Genomic DNA, 20301 nt, shown 5'->3' with positions numbered 1-20301 from the left:
AAATCTTTTCCCAGGATCCACTCCGAGCATCTTCTCCGAAGTTCATTAATGAGCAACACAGAGTTTAGCACCTTCTCACATGTTTTCTCCTCACCATCAGTCAATGTAACCAAACTGTGTCTGTCGCTGCAAAGATTTTCCACTTAGCAGTTTGTGTTTACTAATTAATCCCACAAACTGCCACAGCAGCACGCTGGATATACAGAATAGAAGGAAAAGAAGGAGAGAAGGCAGAAAAACAGAGAGGTAATGATTTGCCGTCTCTGCCTGGAAGATGCTGACGAGGGAAGGATGGCATTAGGAGAAGTCGAGGGTTTTGATTTTCCTGTATCAACAGAGTCTTGACCTGTAACACCCTCACAAAAACACATATACACTGATACTGATATCCAAGCACAGAGAAATATACAAATCCACAGCCATATGCTTATAGACACAAAAATACAGAGGAAGGCACAACAAACATTCACACAGTTTGAAATACAAACACAGGGGGAGTGTGTCTTTCTCAGTATCTTCTATTGGTCTGATGTATTGATCCCAAGGCTCTGTTGCTGCACTCCCAGAGGCCATTAATTCACTGGGGCTGAGGGAGGCCCAGACTGTATACTGATCTCTGCAGACGGTGACTAAGAGTCATCCATCAGAGGGAGCAGAGCGACTGAGACAGAGAGTGAAAGACAGAGAGAGACACAAAGAGCAAAAGATAAACAATCCATTTGCACTGTTATCACAGGACCAGACATTATACATTAGATGTACATGTGTAAATGCATTTCAGAGGCGCAGGCAAATTGAGTTACCAGTTACTAAAAGTCAACCAACTGTAAAAGCTTTTTCTAGACAGAAACGTCTTGTTCCTCAAAACATCAGGTCCCACAGTATGGCAACCAGAGAGCAGCCTCAAATCATGTAAATTTTGTAATTCTCAAGCAACCAGGCCGATTCTTTCGTGGCAAGAAAAACAAATAATGTGGTTCAAAGCTTAAAATAAAGAAAAATTTACAGACATCTGTGACTTCAACCAAATAATAACTTTGTTCAAGCATTTTATGATACCTAAACTGAAAGTGACTGTGGCCCTGGCCCTGGCCCATGGACAAGGATTACAGAAACCTAATGGAAGAGATGTTATTAATGGTATTAATCCCATCTGTGCTTCTCCTGCTCTGACAAGTCAAAATGTCTGCTGTGAAAAAGGTCTACAGCACTTTCATGGAGTGTTTGTTTTCAGCTCCAGCTGGCTCATCACGATGCCACGGCACAACAAAGAATGCATAGGTGTCTTATCCTTCTTCGGGTTAAAATTAAATGCGAGAATGCACAAAAACTCTAAATTTTGAGGGCAACTGTTACACCTATGGCTCACTGGGACACTTGAATAAAACAGAGCAATCATTTATGTTATTAGCAACACATGATGTTCCTACTATGACGTATCAAAATGTATACTATGAAACAGGCATTTTTAAGATTCAATATTTAGGGTTTTCGTCTGCTAGTCGGGCAAAACAAGCATTCTGAAGACCTTGAGCTCTTAGAAATTGTCATGGACATTTATACTACTATCTTTCAAATCTTGAAATATCACAAATATTTTAACACTTCACTGAAGTGGAAAAGTTGGTGTAGCAATAAAAGCAAAATGCATTAAAAGGGCAATGGAAAAAAGCTTGATGATTAAATTATGAGGTATGAACATGAAGCATGTGATTTAAACGTCCATTGAAGAGACTGAAAATAGTGGCAGATGAAAACATCAGATCTGTTTGTAGCAAAGAGACTGTTATATTCCTTAAATTCATACATGAAAAAAACATAAATGCTATATTTCCATGATGTTTCCACATTGTTTTTCACCATTTGAGGTTTGACTGGCGCTCTTTTAATTGCGTCATCTTATCGCACTCTTTTCTTTTGCCATAGTTTAATGGGACCAGACTCGAGAATTTCCACAACCAATTGTTTTTATTGACATACCAAATCCAATGGATGGAACCATTAATCAATTAGCATTTTCTCAGGTGAATTTTTCAAAATTTGGTTAAAATATGCACTACATTTGGACGGAAACCCACTTTGCTGAAGAAGACCAAGAGATGTCGTTGAAAAGCCCCAAAAAGGCTAGTAAGTGGCCCCTTAAAATAAGAGATTATTTTATCAGACAGAAAAATAATCATCAGATAATCAGTAATGAAAATAATTGTTAGTTGCAGTACACATAGTGGATATTCCTGCCAAAGAAATGAGAAATGGGATGAAGTGTGCGTGTTTATGCCTATATTGCATCTCTGTCTTTGTGGTATATTATCAATCAGTTTAGGTCCACGCCTCAATATCTCTTAAGACCTCAGGCATCGCCTCACATTCATCCAGCATGGGAGCATGTTGAGAAATGAACGTACTACCCATTCCCAATCCATCGACGTTATGTATTCAGCCTCTGTCAAGGTTTCTTCCACAGTGCTCACTCTTGTGTTTAACATACATTGGAAAGACAATGGATTATTCCTCCCACCTTCCACTCAGTGACGACTTAAGGGAGTAAATCTCAGAAATCTCATACACATGCACATCATATTTCATTAGCTTCCCTATTTTCTAGAAGCTATGCATCTATATAGTACGCACTATGTGAGACAGCTGGATTACTATAACATACTGTGTGGGATAAATAGGTCTTTTTCCCTAGACTGATGTTTTCTCATGGGTTTACAGAAATTATTTCTCAGCCAGTGATGGCTCGGAGACAGGAAAAGATACTTGGAAGAAAGAATTAATTCAAATTGGTTACACTTCGATGTAAGCATGAAACCATAATGAACTATATTGCATTCAATGATAGTATGGCACATTAGAGGATCCTATGATGAGCTTAAAGGATATCATTTTGTGTGTTTCAGTACTGTATCAGGGCTTTATTTCATCTTTCTTAATTAATTTTGTTTTTCATGTAAGAAATGAAGATGATGTTATATCTATAGTGTAAAAGTAATGGCAATAATGTGAAACTTCATCATATTCTAAGTTTAAAGTTTTCAAAGATGTCATCATTTTAACTTGATTCAAAGATAACCCCCAGTGGACAGTATAGTTGGTTAGCTGCTACAGCTACCAAGGCCACATTCTGGTAGCTTATTGGGCTAAACAGTCCATCTTGAGTGTTTTTAATTTTATTCAATTTCTTTGAGAAGGATTGTTTTTTTGGGATTGAAATGACTTTTTTTTTTTTTTTTTAAAGACTATTTGCCAAAATCACAGGTTAAATATTTTACATGGACCAACACAGAACCGTCCAACATAAGAAAAAAAAGTATATAGAAGTAACTATCAAGGACACCCAAGAAAAAAGAAAGAAAAAAAAGAACTGTGGTTATACTTCACAGATTTTGACCATTTCATAACTTAGAGTGCCCATGACTTTAATGTTTTAACTCATTTAAAGGAATAGTTCAACATTATTTGTTTTTCTGCTGAGAATTACATCAGTATCCTGGAAGTCACTGCACCCAGCCACTTGCTGCCAAGACACAGTTACAACAAGTAACTGTCTGTAAAACCCAAACTTCTCAGTTTTACATTTCTGGCATTCATTGTGTTAATCAGCTTTAGAGGTTCTGGTAGGTATATTTTTCCCTTTGGACAGGGCAAGGCTAGCTGTTTCTCCCTGTCTCCCCATGTTTGTAAGCTAAGCTAATCACCTCCTGGCTCAAACTCTATACTTAATGTACAGACACGAGATTGTTATTGATCTTCTCATCTATCTCTTGGCAAGAAAGGGAATGAGTGTGAATGTCAAACGATTCCTTTAACATGACTAGCATATTTGTCCTATATATTGTTGGTCAGGAGTCTTTAGCATTTCCTATTAGTTTTGCATTGGGATAAGCAATAATTACAATAATGCAATAATGACTTTCATTTACTTTAGTGGAAAATGCAAAATGTTTTTTTCTGGGAAAAACTAAATCACAAATCAGTTAGCTTGTGCTTGGGCTTTATTTGGTAGTTAGTGGTTTGCAGAAAAAGGGAAAAGTGCACCAGATAGACTTGCTGAAAATTTAAAAAATGACACAGTGTCAGACATCCTGTTAGATTTACAAGTAATCTGTGGGAATTCTAAGCGTTCAAAAACATACTGGTATCTTAAATAAAATCCACACTACCAATGCAATCTGAAATCAACAATGTCCCCTTTGTATGTCTGTTCTCTCCCAACCACTCTGACTCAAAACAAGGATTGAATAGCTGAGAAGAAAAAAGATAGAAATGAGCAATGAAAGTGATGAAAATGTACAAGGGAAAGCAATCCTGTTTCTCACATCTCTGATGTTTATCACTTCATGTAAGAGGCACAGTGGCCTCTTATCCTCAGAGGTTACATACTGTAAGTGTGTGTGTCTGTACTCTCTTCTGTAAAGAGCAATAGTATACTGTTATTGTGATAGTGACACATCAATGTACTGCTGGGGTCAAACATCACAAGTGAGGGCCATTTTTTTTTCTGTGTGTTTTTTATGTGTGTGTGTGTGTGTGTGTGTGTGTGTGTGTGTGTGTGTGTGTGTGTGTGTGTGTGTGTGTGTGTGTGTGTGTGTGTGTGTGTGTGTGTGTGTGTGTGTGTGTGCGCGCGCAAGTGTATGTGCCCATGTGTGCATCAGCAGGTATATTCTGAGGGGTGACAGGGATCAATAGTGCATTAGCATCACAGCTGCTTGCCCTGGAGACAGAAAGGCAGAGAGACTGAGGGCTGCTATTGCTCTCTTTTAGGCCTGTCTTCCACACAAGGCAGAGATACAGGGAGGAGACAGTAAGAAAGAAGCTGTCAGAGATTAAGACATGCAGGGAAAGAGAGAGTGAGAGATATATTGATCAAGGGGGACTAGAGTGAAAGAGAGATTACTCCAGGAGGAAAGGGAAATCAAGCAAATTTGATAGAAAGGAGAAAAAGAGAAGGAGAAAAAAATAATGCAAACAAGGGAAAGAGAGAAAAAAGTTGATATAACAAATAATAAGGGGAATCACTGGAAGGAGAGCAGAAGGGACAGGTTGTAGGATGAAGGGAGATATCAGGCAATGAAACGAGGGAGAGAAGACTGCTAGGCTCTCATGCAGAGAATTGGAGCAGATGAGGAATTTCATTTCTGCTAGAGCAGGCGACCGTACATCAGCCCTCCATTGTCTCATCACAGCATTTAATAGAGATATTTCATTTTTACAGACAGGCTGACAAAATGAAAGATCTATAGCACAGGCATGAAACATCTGTTGTCCACAGGCACCCCCTCCTCACATAAATATCACACCTATTGTAAAACCTCCAGTGTGGAGGTGCTCGCACCACAATACTTTAAATGCATGCAGTCACTCAAACAGACACACAAAAACACAATACAGATGCACAGAGACATGTTCACACTCAAGCTGCACACTCCCTATACATCAGCTTTACGGAGCGGACAGTGACAGAAATGAGAGCATATGTCCAGTCTGGCAGAGTCTGACAGCGGTGCAGGGGCCAGCTGTGTGGCTGGGGGATTATCTAGGTTAAGATGTTTAGCCCCATTTTCCCTTCTGAGCCCTGCTCTGAAGAGACCCACGACGGCTCTTTTCTTTCTTCCCATCTGTCACAGATACTTAAGCATCATGTTCCCACTCTGAAGCTTCAGCTACCGAATGAGGAGATGTTTAGAGATTCTGATAAAGGACGCAAGACCGGAAAAATAATGGCCTGCAAAAGTCACATCAATAGTTAACAATGCTGTACCAAGAATGAAAATCGTCAACCTTTAATTCTTTGTTTTAATATACATCTTTACTAAAATTAATAACATTTATTTATATATCACCTGACAAACAGTTAAATTGTTAGAAGTTGCTTCAAAGGAAGAAAGAAATTGCTAGGACAATAAAATAACATCAATAATTTAGGCAATATAAAGGAAAAGTGATCAAATCCAGAAAGAAATGAATGGTTGTTTTGTTTTGTTTTGCTCTTACCAAACAGTAGTGAGTGACGTATCTTTCAGTTTTTTCGTACTGATCAAAGAAGTTTGTTGATTTAAGAGTTGTAATTTCTGTTCATGGCTTTACAACTTTTACAGCTGAGTTAGTCTTATCCATGCTTTTTGCCATTTCTCTGTTGCTGGATTTTTCTTTGTGAATCCAGCTAAGTAGGTAGCTAGGTATCCATAAGAAGAATTTCACCTGCTAAGCTCTGAGTGGTCGACTGGTTCTCCAACTGTAGAGAACAGCTACCAACAGGCCTTGTTCAAGGAACACATTTGACATGTTACAGTAGAAAAAGCACAGGTCTACATGACGAGTGAATTATATTTAGCTGCTGCAGTTTCAGGGTCCTGGTATTGTTCTTGTCCTGGTTTATGTTGCATTCACGCAATGTCGGCAGAATGGGAAGAAAAAGAAAATCTCTCATTATACTGACTTGTCTACCACTGCATAATTTAAATAGCATAAATTGGATACTTTTGTTACAGATTCATCAACAAGTGAAACCACATACAACCAAACTGTTATTAGCTCATTTTAAATGAGCTGAATCATCTGTATTAGTGTTAACCCTGGATTTTATTTAAATTGAACTGCCATTTATGAAGAATTTGCAGCCATATTACCACAGCTTTATCAACATTTCTGCAATATATATGCACTAAGTGGGAGATATTGTCACTGTCAGAAGTTTCTGATATCAACTCTGAGGCTGATATGATTTTCTGACTCAGTTTCTTGTAATCAATCTAAATGATGTGACGGGAACACAGCATTACCGGGACACTTGAAGACAACACAGATATCGTTAATGTTATTAATAATACTTATGCTTTTCCTACTTTTGCAAATCAAAATGTTTTGTTACAGGATCTAAAGTTGAGTGTGGGTATGTATGGGTACAAAAGCTCACAAATATATGCTAGAGCCATACTATGGAATATTTTAATGGTAGTGAGTAAAATCTTAAAATCTGGTCCAATGTCACTTAAAGCTAAATGGGAGTCATGTGATCTTTCTGACTGCATCATTCTGAAAAAGAGAGTTACAGTATTAAATTAAAATTATTACACATTAAAAAACAGGACTGTACTATTTTATTAACATGATAATTTGAGGTAAAGTTGGAATCAAAGATAACTAAATATCTGCACTAAAACCCCAACACCTTTACACTTGTGTTTATGCAGGTATGCATGTATGCACACCCACGCATGGGCATGTATACCTACTGTAGATATTACAGTAGGCCTCAGGAGTGGAGAAGGTGTGTGTGTGGGAGGGTGGGACAGGGGCACTATAGCCGTAGGGGGCTGTGGGAAGCTTTCTAAGGCCATTTCCAGTGTGGTGTAAAGAGCAGCACCATCTGTGACTGGCTCTCTAATGAGCAGCTTAATGGGCTTGGAACCATGTGGCTTCCTCTTTATTTCTCCTTGTGCGTGTATGTTAGTGTATATCTGTGTATCTGTCACACACTCACGCACACAGATGTTGACACCCTCTCTGGCATGGCCAACGTCAGCTTCTATGTGCATCTAATGTGCATATTTCTCCCATTGCCACACATTTTCTGTCTCATCGTTTCTCTCTTTGTCTGTTTTTCGTCCTCACACACTCACACACATCGGCAGATGTTGTCAGCCCCAGGGGTGTTGGCATCATCAGCATGATACCCTGCTAATAGTTTTATAGGACCTGGGGTGCGGCTCTCAGATCATAATGTTATGTGGATGCTAATATCCTCTTATATGGTGCAATTTGAAAAGGGAGATGCCTTCCCCCATGTTCTTGATTATACGGATCTCAGGTTATTGTACAGTACATGTTTATTGGCCTAGTATTAAATTATATAGAGGGCTCATATTGGTCCATAAGGGCTATAAACTTAGTTCCATGCTGGCTCGAGTGCTTGTGCAAAGTGGATTTCTATCGAAATGTAAATACTGCATCATGTTGCTGTGCTGAAGTGGAGATGTCATACACAGTAAACATGTTACATGACTGCATGCTAGGCATAAAATCATATATTCGGTAAATAGTAATTCCTATTTTCAGAATATTGTCTAAGAATTAATTTCAGGAATAGGTTAGCACAATATGAGAATATAATTCTAAATTGTGTAAATAAAAAACCAGCATCTGTCACATCTCAAACAATTGCAATAATGATCTGCTTAATTTGGTATAAATGACAGTTCCCAGACTTTACCAGACATGAATCATAGAAATTCCTGTAGTTAGAGCTTTAATTTATGCATGAATAGCAGCAGGGAGGCGAAACAATGCCGATAATTTGCAGCTCAAAGGAAAACCAAGTGATATCACTAGGTGTTATCTCAATGTATGTGAAGAAAATAGCAGAAAAAAAGAAGAAACATCTTAATACAACTTGCACAAGAAGAGAAAGGGATCCTGGAAAGGAAGCAAGGCCTTTTTACACTGTGTAAAAAAACCAAAAAATAAAATAAAATTATTAGGAAATTTGCATGATTACAAGGAATGTCTCATTTTTAAAATGGTGGTTAAAAATGTAATTTACAATTTTTGATTCATGAGTAATGAGTTGATGAGTTAATAATTGCTGTATATACTGCTCTATATAAATTAATTTCAACAGCCAACATATTTTTCTATCCCTGTAAGGACAGTTGCATGAAGCAGCAGCCACAATGCTCAAAAGAGACGCACGCGCGCACACACACACACACACACACACACACACACACACACACACACACACACACACACACACACACACACACACACACACACACACACACACACACACACACACAATAGATACAGAACAAAACTGTGCAACAAAACAAAACAATCAAGCTGTAAGTTATAAAACTCTATGTGGAACTGGTAACTACAATAACATAAATATTAAATATTTTAATAATATTTTCATTTCATTTATTTTATTTTTTTTGTTTTATTAAATATTTTAAAAAGTACATATTTTTAGCATGTCTCAAGTGTAGAAACCTTCACAGTCATCTTGCTCTCATTTATTGGCTCAGCCCCTCACTGTTTTTTAATTCATCAGCTGACTAAATTAAAATAGGACACCACTCTGTTAGGGCACTGGTTCTAATTACAGCTTTCGTATTGTATCTGTAATGAATTTTGTTTATTAATATCTCCAAAAAAGCTCCATGCTGTCACATGGCACTGTGTAAAACCATTTAATGAACCAGTAGCGTCAATTAGCACAGGGTTAGTTATACTCCTCGCTAGAAGCTCCCTTTGGTAGCATCCAATTGGTTTAATTGTGTAATTTTTTTTCCTTTTGTTTTGGTGTACCTCTTCATTTGTGTTTTGCTGACTGTAGCAGTGGAGAAAAAAGTCAACGAGGAAGGGGGTCACTGCTCACAGTGGAAATGATAGTTCACATTCATCCTTTTCTTTTTTTTGTCTCTTTTTTTTTTAACATGCACCGTCTTTTTCCAACACTTGTGCATGCACTGGACACAAAGTGATCTATCCTCTTTCCCCTGCTTTGGTCTGTTGCCAGCATTTTTCATTCCATTCTTATTGCTTTAATTTCTTTTAATGTTTTTATTGCTTTATTGTAATCTATTTCTCCCTGCTGAGTCCTATTAGATCAGTAGGTGAGATATCCCAATTTTCCCATGGGGGTCATTACTGTTTCATCTCATCATCTTTAACCTCTGCACTTTCTTCTTTGTGGCTTTTTCTCTCTCCCTTTAACCCACCTTCCCTTGACCCTTCTACCCATTATTTTCGCCGGTGCATCCAACAATATGTGCTGCTTTGTTAAACTATCATGTTGGTGACCCAGCTGGGACTTATCAGCACATGTACAAAGCTTGCAGAGTGTAATGAGATACCTTTTCCCCAGACGTGTTCTTGGTACATGATCCCCCAAAGTCCCAAGCTTATGAACAAGAGATGAGACAAAAAGGCCTCTTGCAACCCAAAGTGGCAAAAACAGATCGAGGAAAAAGGGGAGACGAGTAAGGGGGGAGAGAGGTAAGAGGGGGTGAGGGGTTTGTTGGCTCGCTAATGGTGAAGGTCCAGAGGGAAACAGGGTTAATGTGGTGTCTGCGATGAATGCATTGCTAGAATGGATGTGTGTTGGTGTGTGTGTGACACACCAGCGGGGCCCCAGCTCGTCTCTGGGGTCCTGTGTACATTATTTGGTCCCTGTTTGCACTTCTCTAACTGCAATATTTTAAGAACGCACAAACACACACATGGTGTGCTCCAGGAAAAAAGGCATTATTGCTGCTGCTGTCACGTCAGACAGATTAACAAGAGTGGTAGGGACCATAACATTAAAGGACCTCTGTTTGACTTGTTCCGTCAAGCATCTTTAGAGGTATGGATGGATGGGTGTGTGTGTGCGTCAACATTTGAAGTTGCATCAGTGTTACTTCATTCATCCTTGCCAGGAGTTTCCATAGCTCAGGCATTTACTTGTCTTGCTTCAACATGTTGGTCAACACATAAGTCATCACATAAGTCATTATAATAAAGATGTTCTTTATATACAGCATTCACATTCAGTGTACGGTATATATACAAGTGCACAAGAATTCTATGAGAATGTGAAACAGAAATTTAAAAAAATAAAATAAAATTACAAAAAAAAGTAGATTTTTGACGATATTTTTGTGACATTAATGTAAGAAAACAGGAAGTCCCATTTTATGTCATTGTCATTAAAAATATATAACAAATAATAATGTATAATAAATATTTTTTTCTAAGGGACATAGTAATATAACAATATAATTCATATATTTAGAGTATACCAATGGTACTATACTCATTTTATTTTTTCATTCTAAAATTGTGCTGTATTGTGCATTAAGATATATTTTGAGCCTTTCAGACAATACTGTTGCCAACAATTAGTGTGCTAGCAGCCCCTCAATTCTCTGACTCAAGAAAAAACATTTGTTATTCTCAATTGGCCACTTGATTTAAATGCAAAATTGTCATACCGATATAAAACGGATGACTAATTATACAACATTTAGTCCTAAATCATTTTGGATTCCCATGTAAGCAGGCTAAAGAAATCCCCTGCACTAACCCTGGTTGTTGACACCTGAGATATTCCTCAGGTCCTTCTTTATCATCATACCAAATGTGTGTAGCCACAGAGTTAGTATTATACATATTACACAAGACCACACCCATTGATTCAATTGTTCCAATTGCTGTTGTTAATTCTCCATTTAAAGATAGAGTTTCTACCTACCAGCGAATGAATGATCTTTTCACCATGCCATTAAGACCTGACGACCTTATGAAAATACTGGTGGAAAGGCTGTCAATGGAGAGTTTTAGGTTTAGGGTTACACTGTTGCGTTATAGTGTGAGATTATGTTTGCAGCAAATGGACAAGTGACACTAGGAAGCGCCCTCGAAGTCAAAAGGGTTGTCACAGAAGATCGCATCCATCAAATCACGTGCAGGATGAATGTGTAATTTAATGCAATTTCATGCACACATAAAGCATTTTCTGGGTTTTCCTTAATGTAAAGTCCAACCTTAAATTAAATTAATTCTGCTACAGAAGAAGGAGCATAGTGCACATAGTTGTTATCTGCTTATAAGGTTAATTTTATTGTTGATGGTGTATTTTTTAAATTGCAGCAGACAACTGGACAAACATAGGTGATATGATGTCTTGCTTAAATATTTTATGGAGCTTGAAAGCCAAAAAAAAAATCACCGTTAATCATCAGGGTTACAAAGTATTTCTTGGGGGAACATAACAGACAGCAACAGTGAGACACACTGTAGTTATATCATGAGTGAGTTCCTGTGTGTGTTCACAGATCTCCTGGGACTGACTTTAATCAATGCCAATCACAAACAAATTAGCCTTGCCTTAACGCACCACCTCTCACATTCCTCACTGACTACACAGGTTTCTTCCCCCAGCCATACACATCAGAGACATATCACAAGAAAACCTTTCATAAGACATCCCTTCAGATTTACAGTATGTGTGTGTAAATGGTGAAGGTGAACAAGTTACGTTGCATTAAGAATGTTCGCATGTAAACGTGTCAGGCATGGAGAGCATTCAAGAACCATCAAAGTAAGCATAGAAAGCAAATAAAAAGTGTAGAGGGGATATGTGCCATGGAAGGCAAGGAAAGCACATACATACAGGTATAAAAGAGAAATAGGAATGTTACCATTGTCACTTAAAATATCCATGAAAGGTAGCTATTTTCTGAAAAGCCTTGTCACTGCATGAGTCTGTTCTCAATTAATCCCAGGAAAAGTGATTTTTCAGTTAAAGTGAAAGGAATGGGATTTATTGCCCATTTCTCCTAAAACTATTTACAATATTTGCATGGTACTGTTTTATACTTTGAATAAAATAATCCACAGCATGGCTATTACTGTATCCCTCAATGAAGCCCATCTGTATGTACACCCAAGTTCCATTTCTGAGGTTAATGCAAGAATATAAATGCACAGCTAACAGCGGTCTGTATGTGAAGATCTATGTGGGAGGTGTTTAAACAGTTAAGAATAGGGATTACACTAGTTTACAGTAGCTTATGCTAACACCAGAGAAGAAGCTAATTGCAGGGAGGTGTCAATGTGCTACACATTTGTATGTGGGCACATGTGTTTGTGAACATACATCCAAGGGTGGGTTAACATGTCACTCTCTGTCTCTCTCTCTATCTGCATGTGGGTGTGTGTAGTGAGTATGAACCAATAAACCAACAAACACTCTTCAGCAGCATGTTCTAATAACTGGTGTGGGCAATAAGGGCAGGGCTGCCTAACAGCCTTCAGCCACAGGCAAACCTACACACAAACACACATCCATGCACAATGTGGCACACACATGTATCCACATTCTGTACACTCTCTGACAGTTATGTACCCATATGCAAATGTGTATGCATACAGATACAAGCACAAAAACACACATTTGAAGAAATACGCCCACATACAAACTGTAGGCATATGCACACACAGTTACACAACACGTTTGCTTATAATAAATGCAACAAACACAGGCAATCTCCACAAACCTCATGTTTTCATCATCTGTTGACACATGCATACACCCAGTTTTCCATCCTTTCAATTCCTACTGTAAAAACCACGCAACATTTTCTAGACTGTTGTCTGCTTGTGTGTTTGCTGTGATGTTGGACCCATTGATTCAGGCTAACTGGCTGTATTTGTGCAGGGGTGACCACCCACAATCTTCTTTCTTGTCGCCCGCAGCAAATTTATAGTGAGCCCCTGACACCGATCAATGGGTGGGGAGCGGAAGAGCAAAAGCAGAGGGAGCACTTTTGTCACTGTTCCTTACTCTATTTACATATGGTGGAACTGTGTATGTGGAAAATGAAGATGTTTCATTTGTACCGTTTGTATTTGACCTTGTGTCTACATGTGTACTGGATATACATGGTAATTTTCAACCTGCACAATTTTGTGCATTTGTGTGAACTGTGCCCAATTCATAACATCTATTTAACCCACATTATAATGTTTTTTTAATGAAAGCACTACCCCATAAAATATCTGTGCATGCCTTTGCAACACCTTCAGTCTTCTAAGTTGCAGCAATTGAGAACTGAGTGGTACAACTTCAATGCCTATGGTTCGAGTTAACAAAGTATATGAAAAAGCAACTATAGACCTACAATTAACCCTCAACAAGGTGCTGAATTTGCAGAGAGTAAACACTCCACTTCAAAGGAGCAATGAGTCACTAAGTTACTTTGTGTAACTTTATCTACAGCAACTCAGGCAAAAAAATACATTCTTTTACATTTTAGAAAATTTAGGCTTCAGCCCACTTTCTTAATTTATGTGGAAAAAGTTGCAAAATCTCCTCTAGATTCTGCAATATTAGTGTATATCAGGAAAGATGCAATAAAGATGCAACCAACCCGAAAGAAGATAAGCCCTAAAAAGAAAAAAAAAAAGGTCCAAGAATTGAACATTGAGGAACTCAACAGATCAAAAGAGCATTACCTTGTACGTAAATGATACAAAGAACTTCTAAACATAGGAAGAAATTATCCGACAAAACATTACAGTCAGAAGTTTGAAAAGAGGCACTTACATCAAAATGCTTCGTCAAACCTTCTTACTAGATAGTAAGAAGTAAGTAGGAAAAAGGGGGTAGTAAGTCACAATTATACTCTCCAAACAAAGTGTGATCATTACATTTTTTTTTGGTGCTACTATCATTCTTTTATGGAACTCTATTTTCCTTGAGGAAACCCTTGCAGGCGGCAGATCAAAGGGACCTCTGTGTTTGCACCCGTTTCACTACTGCTGATGCTGTAATTGAGAGCTGCGAATGTCAAGCAATGAGTGCTAAACGTTCAATCACACCCCTCGAATCTCATTAGGACTCACTGACTGACTGCACTGTTCACAGAGCCACATACTTCAGCTGAATCCACCATTATTACTGGTCTATATCCAGTTGACACTATAGTTTCTGTGTCAAATAAAGACAAAATGCATGTATCTCCAAATCCATCTCTGTCATTTGATCACCTGGATATTATACTTCACTTAATTAGACATGAAAGAGAAAGGAAAGCAGGAGAAGAAGGGGATGAGGGAAACAAACAGTTGAAAAGAGAGGAAAAAAGTAGGGTGATGAAAAACGAAAAAAGAGAAAGACGGAGGCAGGCAGAAAGTGAAAGAAGCAAATGAACGGATGAGGAAGACAAAGAGAAAGAGAGGGAGAGAGAGTCCCTGGTGTTTGTATCTCTGCATTAAATGGTGAGAACTGACCTCGCTCCCATCGCTCCCTGGCGACCAATCAGTCTTGCTGTGTCTGCAGGGGGGTGGTTAACTGGTTCACACCAGGCTGACACAAACTCAGTGCCCTCAGCCAACCGGCAGACCACCCTGACAACACACACATTCATGCACACACACAGTGGGAGGGAAAGCTCCAGAGAGGGAGATGGTGGGACACAATTGCATTAATGAATTCAAAGTAACACACCCATATTCAAGCTCACACACATAGTACACAGGATCAAAACACATATAAATGAAGAGATGTAAATTTCCGCACACACACTTCATTCATATCGTATTCTTGGCCAGTCATCTGCCCTTCCTCTCCCCTCTGACACTGAGCTTCAACCGGAAGCTCAGCTCCCGTTCTGGAGAAAGCGGAGCTTTTGTCTTCAAAACACAGAGCCCTCTTTCTCTTAGCTGTGTACTTTGTGTGTCTGTCTGTCTGTGTGTGTGTGTGTGTGTGTGTGTGTGTGTGTGTGTGTGTGTGTGTGTGTGTGTGTGTGTGTGTGTGTGTGTGTGTGTGTGTGTGTGTGAGAGAGAGAGATAGAGAGAGAAAGAGTGTGTGCTGTGGGGTACCAAGTGCAGATAAAAGTTAAGAGTAATTGAGAAAGAAGATAAGTGAGGGATGGAAGAGGAAGAGGAAGAGAAAGAAAAACATGAGAATAACCATCCAGGATCTTTGTCGGATGTTATTTGGAGGAGATTTTAAAAGAGGCTGTCAGCCTAAAACAAAATGCAAATAAGGGCTGCTGTTTTCTTGGCAGAAACAAGGTGACATCACTGTGTGTGAGCGCAATATAAAGTTTCACTTCACTTTTCACACCATGTTTTACTGACTGGAGAAAAGGAGGTATGTTGGCTGTGTCTAGACGCAGAAGCCGCTAACGTGGCGCCTGACTGTCTCGCTACTGTGGGGTGCCTCACAAGAGAAAAGGTGGACAGTTTTGTCACGGTACTTCAGACTGAAAGAGGGTTGAAAAAGAGTGAGAATTTCTTGTGGCCATTACTCTTCCTTTTCGCTGCCATAACTTCACTGCAATGGGATCAGCTCTGTAGAAATGAAGGTCAAGGTGTGTGCTGCGCCCCATGGTTCAATTAAAGTTCAGTCCTTTCAATTAAAAATGTTAATGGCACTTGAATGTACATACTAGTGGTAGAGCTTAAAGTTTTTCTCACTGATGAAAAAGAAGTAAATTTTTATACTAACATATTTATAGCTCTTAATAAAAAAATAATCTCCTAAATCGGAGTCAGAACTTCAAGTTGCTCAAGTGGCCTACGTACACCAAATAGAAGAGATTTAAGAACTTGCCTATTCTTTTTGGCCTTTTGTTGTTTCTCAAACTTTTGGAGGATGATTTCAAAAATTAAAGGGTATTTAAAACATTAATTTTTGTCACAGGCTTACGGCAGAGTGGAAAGGTCAAAGAAGTCCTAGGACTTGGAAAAATTGGAGAAACAGCCACCAAAACAAAGCTGTTTCTTTACCCAGCTTTCACAAGGAAATGTCTCAACCATGTTGCCTTCACCAGTATCATTGAACTCAACAGCCAAAAGACATCCACTGTTCATTACCTTCACAGAAAAAAGAACAACCACCCAGCTGTCGGGTTTCAAGACTTGAACTTTTACCTTTTTGCTTAACTCCACCAGACTCCTCTGTGCAACAGATAATGTGTTGTAATCTCTGTTATTCCTGGCCTTCCCTCATCGTTTAACTGTAAGATATTATACCAGCACACGCGCAACCTTTGACCTCCATAACACATTGTTTGTCCTGCTCACCAACATTCTAAAGGCCTGTTTAAGTAAATACAGCATGTACTGTACGTTGTAAGGAAAGAGCTCATGTGGCATGAGCTCTGACCCAGAATGAGTGTCAAGGGAAAACAGAGATAAAACTCACATATGCAGATGATTCATTGACTCACATGTATCTGCATATGTGGTATTAACATGTGGTTAATAACTATGCTTTTTTATTTCCTCTTTTTTTATTTATGCCAATTTTTGCCCCATTCTCTCATTTTGGAATTCCAAAGACCCCTTGCACTGTAGTCCTTTAGCTGTTTATTTGGTGTTGCACTTCCAATTTTTGACTATACCTTGCTCTTGTTACTTTTGAGTTTGAACATAGGAATTCTCTTATTTTAAGTCACTTTGGATAAAATTGTCTCCCAAATGAATGCATTGGAGGACCTAATGTTTTGCACTTGGTTGTATGTGCAAAAAGTGATAGAAGAATGAAAAAAGAGAACTTGCTACGTAAAGTAGGTGTGATTATTTGTTTTGTTGCAAAATGTCCTCCCTGATTCGGACATCAGAAAGGGGTTTCAGATGCTGGTGAACAATCCTTCAGGCACTCGTGATTTTTGTATTTCAATAGATTCAGTTTATTGCGCAGCCGTAGTGTCACCAGCCACTGTTTCTTCACTGGGAGGTCGTGGCGCAGAAGGCTTATGCATCCCAGTCAGCTGGTACCAGTTGTTGGTGCAGGAACAACCCTCCACACTTCCATACTAAAGGAAAATTGAGTTCTTTGGTACGCACAACAAACTAGAGGCACTGTTACTGGGAAACAAATAAGAGCTTTAACCATGCTCCACTCCCTATTTTTATTTAAACATAATTTTGAAATACAAAGATAACATATGTTACAGATGCACAGAAATCACATTACGAAAGGAAAGCTTTCAGGAACTGTATGCTTCCACACAAACCCATCAAAACACAATAAAAGGGATACCCTTAAATATGAGAATAGTTATGCTAATAGTCTGCAGACAAACATGTAACACATGGACCAGCATACACATACAGGATATTCAAGTGTGCACACAAGCATGTGCTACACATGCACACACAATCACCACATGCACAGGCTTATTCACCCACGCGTGAAACTGTCTGGCCAAGCCGAAAAAACATTGTTGACCCTTAGCACTGTATTCAGCTCTGAAAGCCCTGCATTCATCATGACTGGCTACTTTTCAGTGTGACACTGCTTGCAGCTTATTCTGCCTCTTGCAAAGAAGCAGTTTACAAACAGAATTATTCTCCCAACGGACTGCAGTTCATTGTGATTTATTATTAGCGCTTTGTTGACGTGTCACATTCAACTTAATAGCACTCTTTATTTCGAGAGTTTTTATTAAACAAGGTTAGTGTGTTGGTCTTGAGTTAAGAAAGGAATGCACTGATGAAACGATGTATGGATAAATTCAGCAATTGAGAATATACATGTAAGTAAATAGTGGGTTGACTGTAAATCTCCAACCATCAGGATCATCCCATCTTTCCAAAGGATATTTTCTATGCTTTGACATGAATAATTTAACAGCAGGATGGACGCTGTTTGCCACTGTGTAATCAATAGCCTTCGAGCTGTACTGAGCTTGCATGACGCAGCACTTATGCTCAGTAGCGTTGGCAATTTGTCGATTGCAAGGTTGTAAAATTGTTTCTGCTGCTGTCTTAGGGTCCAGTGTGATTTTAGTCCAGCGAAGGAGTAGTCAGAACTCTTGTGCACGTACAAGCAAGAACACACATATGTGAAGATCATACCAGTGGCTCGGTCGATGGTAAAAGTGTGTTCACATACAGTAGGCTACACCTACATGTTTCCCGCCATCCTGCAATAGTCTTCCCCACATTACCCCAGGGATGTGACTCAGGCCAATTGTACAGTAAACGCACTCTCTTATGTGGCAAGAAACAAAGACACACACATACACACCAAACACTTTGCCATCTGGGACTCATTTCCCCCCATCTAGAACAGCTGTGGCCAAAGCTTTCATGTGTTGCGGCGGGCAGGCAGAGGAATGCTGGGCGAACAGCCCTACGTGCTCCGGCAGAAAGTAAATTACAGGGAGCTGTATTGCGCCATACCTCAAGAGAAAACCCAGCGGCTGCCTTGGAGTTTGAGGCTAGTGTCTGCCAACACTGAATCCTCTCGTTTTTGACATTTCTTTCCCTGCTGGTTTAGATCTACAGATCTGGTTTGAGAGTATGTGTGTCTTTGTCTGTGATATGTGTGCATGCGCATTAGGGTTTAATACATCCCTTAGCCATATGAAGGAAGTTCCATTTGCTTTACACATTTTATTCTTTAGTTTAACTATTTTAAAATGTTTTACCCCATTAGTCCTTCATACCACAGTTTAGGAGGAAATTCTACTTTTAAGTTGTTCTTTGTGTTTAGGGCTAATCAGAAAATGTTAGCATGCTAACACGATAAACTAAGACAGTAATCATTGGTAACGTGAAATCTGCCAAACAGCAGTGTGCTAACATTGTCACCGTCAGCATGATAGCCTGTAGTTTAAAGCACTGCTGTGCCTACAGAGTTGCTAGGATGTCTGCAGACTCAGTCAATTCCATTTTAATTCCTTTATTTAACAGCATTAATATATATTTTACTTCCTATAACAAGAGCCCTTTATGCAGCTGCTAACCCACCCAAAATAATTCGGTTTGTAAGTGGTCCAGTGCAGTTAAGTGCCCCTTATGAGGCTCTAAATGTTGTTTTAGAGGCACTGTTACTTCACATTGCCAGGAATAAAAGTCTGCGGGAAACATTAAATCCATGTAATTTATGGCTGTGAAAATTGTCTGATTTAAATGTAAAATGAATATCGACTATCGGCAGCTTCAATCAAATTTTCCAAAACACAGCGTGTTTGCATGTGTGTTTGTTTATGTATAAGAGAGCAAGAAACACAGTCATCCACAAATCTGTAGAAGATGAAAACCTGCTATTAGCATGTCAGGGAGCAAGGCTCAAGTGCACCACTCAATACACACAGGCAATTGCACACTTGAGCGCGCACACACACACAAACTTGTTTTTTTAGAGTGTTAAACCCAGCCAGAAGGGAAACAATAAAATGTCAGCGATGAAAAGGTCGTCAAGGGACAACAGACAAGCTTCCACATGTCTCCTCCTCTTTGCGATGCCGTATTCTGCATCTACGATCAAAGGAGGCGGCATAACCATTGCGTCCACACTGTAGATCGCAGAGCCATTACTCACACAGCAATGTACTATACAATCAAATACTGTAAGGTGAGAAGTGCAGAGCTGTGAGCTCGATGGGTGTTCTGGAAATGAGAAAGTTTTTAGCAGTCACTTCTAGCAAACTCATCACAAAATGCCTGCTTAGTGTACAGTTCTCAAACAGTAACATTATCTCTCTGTCCTATTTGACAATAGGCCTGCCTGTTCCCCCTGCCATCTCTGTTTTTCTTCCTCCCTGGGTTTTCTCTTTTCCTTTGAAGCAGCTTTTCCATCAAGCAGTCATATTTTTGCTTATTTGGTTCTCTTTTCTCTGACTCCTTCTAAATATTTTCTTTTTGTACCTACATCAGTACTGTTCTGGAGGTAAGGTATTAATACTTTACTTGAGTATTTCCATTTTATGCTACTTTATGCCTCTACTCCACTACATTTTAGAGGGAAGTGTTTTTATTTTTTTTACTTCACTTTTCATTGATTTGACA

This window comes from Xiphias gladius, chromosome 2 (genome assembly GCF_016859285.1).
Source record: "Xiphias gladius isolate SHS-SW01 ecotype Sanya breed wild chromosome 2, ASM1685928v1, whole genome shotgun sequence".
Taxonomy (NCBI): domain Eukaryota; kingdom Metazoa; phylum Chordata; class Actinopteri; order Istiophoriformes; family Xiphiidae; genus Xiphias; species Xiphias gladius.
This window is presented reverse-complemented; position numbering follows the sequence as displayed.